This window comes from Geospiza fortis, unplaced genomic scaffold (genome assembly GCF_000277835.1).
Source record: "Geospiza fortis unplaced genomic scaffold, GeoFor_1.0 scaffold330, whole genome shotgun sequence".
In the NCBI taxonomy this organism is placed as follows: domain Eukaryota; kingdom Metazoa; phylum Chordata; class Aves; order Passeriformes; family Thraupidae; genus Geospiza; species Geospiza fortis.
The window spans coordinates 1,634,399-1,636,855 of NW_005054400.1; the positions used below are offsets into that span (position 1 = coordinate 1,634,399).

The following is a 2,457-nucleotide window of genomic DNA, read 5'->3' on the forward strand; positions in this document are numbered from 1 at the left end:
GGTCCAGAAGAACTTGGACCTGAGGTGTCCCATGCAAGGCTTTATGTGTGAGAAACAAACACTGAACCAACACAAACTGATCCTTAACACAAACATCTGTTAATTGTTTTCTGTGATATAAGTGTGATGGATGTATTATCCTGATTCATGCACACAGAGGATACAGAGGAACAACAGGTAAATTGAATTTCCAGGTATCAAACCATGGAAATCAGGGGGTGGAGGAAGCCTTAGTGGTGAGGAGGTGCTGCTGCTTCTTGCTATGGCTGTACATACACGTGCCACACCACTGACACACAAATATTTTACATCACTGCAGTGATGAAGGGTTTTCTTGTGAAAATGAGTAGAGAGGAGCCAAGTACCAAAGGAGTCTGGAAACAAAGACAATTCCATGCTCTGGTAGGACTCTGAAAAGGAACCAACTATCCAGGATTTTGTCACGAGCAGGGTTTATTGGGGCAGAACTGCTCAAAATGCTGCCTGAGAAAAACAGTTTATTGAACTGGGTGTGGGATGTGTGAGTGCCCAAGCTTCTCCCTCACTTGCCTCTCTAAAATCAACAATAATGTCTTGTAACATGAAGAGCCGCTGAGATCTAAATGTCTGACTCACAATGCCCAGATGTGCCCTGTTAGCACTTCTCTTGCAGCTGCTTTGCCACCCTGTACTGTGAGCAAATTACCTTTTCTTTCACCTGAAATAACCTTTTCTTTCACCCTGAACCCATTCCTTGGATTTCCTCGGCATTATTTTTCCTCTGTTGAAACTCTGAGTCCAAGCCTGAGGAAGTTCACACCACATCTTGTCTTGGACTTTCCATCCTGTATCACCACATTCAGGGTTTTCCTGTCCACTGGGGCATTTGTGATGATTGAAAGAACTCACCCTCAGTCAGCTTTGACTTCATCTCAGCAAAAAGACCCAGCAGGCCTTCATGAACCAGACTTCCTTCTTCTCCTCCACTTCTCTCTAAGTCCCTTCTGACAAAACCAAGAACCCTTGGGCCATATTTCCTATTTATTTCACTGTCTGAAGCTAATTTGAACAGATGCACGGAGAATGACAGTTAAACAGCCTGAAAAATAGGTTTCCAACCCTTGAGGCAAAGTTTAAACTATTCTCTTTTTTTAATTTTTTTTTTCGCTTCTATCAAAACAGCCTGAGACAACCCTGCTGCTGAGCCAATGGCTAGTTTAGAAATTGCTGCATTCTCTTGTTTTACTCTTTAGCCAGGTTTAGAGTGAAAGCTTTGTATTTCAGATACAACAGAAGAACTACAAGAAGAAGTAATTGTACATCACTGTTGGGTATCACCAGTCAAAGAAGATGAAACCATTTGTGAAATGCTCCTATTTTCCAGGGCTGATGTAGCTTGTAAGCTGTTTTATTTCTTCATTACTGCTCTCCTTAAAGCTCACTCATGCAGTTCAGGCAATTCACAAGCAATAGGAACTCTAATCCTGCTGCTTTCTTTAAGATCTCATGATACTTTCTGAAAAGAACCCTCACAAATCAAATTTTTTCCTTCCATCCAATTCTTCTCTCTTGATTTTCCTTTTTTGCCTAAGAAACAGATCTGCTTTGCTTCTGGGCTGGAGTTAACAGAAGTGTTTAAACCCAGAGGCAGTTGCATCCCAGCAAGGGACTGCTTTGTTCCTATGGTAATCACCTGAAAAAGAAATGAGAAAAGGTAAAATATCCTTGAACACAGATGATGCCATTAAAAGTGAATTATAACTTCCTCAGAATCTGAAAAAAAAAAAGAAAAAAGAGAGAAATTTAGAACACCCATTCCTTTATACTAAAATAATTCTGGGTCATGGTCTCTACTCTTGCATCCTTCTAACAATTTAGGCAAATGCTTGTGTGATCACTTAGGAATCTCTGATTTTTCATGCTCTGTTTTATAGTGTTTTCAGGTCTCCAAGTATAAACATCTGCTTGGATACTGAATGTCACACAAATGCCTTTAACAGCCCTGAATACAGCTAAACAGCACTTTACTACCACGGTGTTGAAACGTGTTTATACAAAATGTGTATACAGAATTTCCAAGAATATAAATGTGTACCAAAAATGCATACAAAAATAATTGCAGGATACCAAGAGAAGCTAGACAGGTCTAAAACCAAACATTTGCCATGAACATTTACCCAGTTCTACTCCTAACCACCAGCAAATGAATAGAGATCTCCATCAACCCATTTGTTTTCTTCTGATTGCTTTGTTTGGCTTTTACTCTAATTAAAGACATCCAGAAAACTTCAGGGGGTTATTGGTCTTCAGAATATATTTGGAATTCTTGTTCAATATTGTTATTCATTTGTAGAGATGAGAAGATAGAGCTGTTAGAGAAGCAGAGCCATCCAGGAAATGCACTGATAAACAAACACATTGATGTTACATATGTGTGGTATCCACACACACACACACACACACATACGTAAGTGCAAA

At 39.7% G+C, this 2,457-nt stretch overlaps 1 long non-coding RNA gene across 1 annotated transcript in view; it reads right to left on the reverse strand.

Moving 5' to 3' along the window:
* LOC115948449 overlaps positions 1–1,646 on the reverse strand; it is a 2,471-nt gene extending 825 nt beyond the window's left edge. The window contains exon 1 of the long non-coding RNA XR_004082280.1: positions 889–1,646. This is a non-coding gene — a long non-coding RNA (uncharacterized LOC115948449). The remainder of the gene's footprint in view (positions 1–888) is intronic.
* Positions 1,647–2,457: the final 811 nt, after the last annotated feature.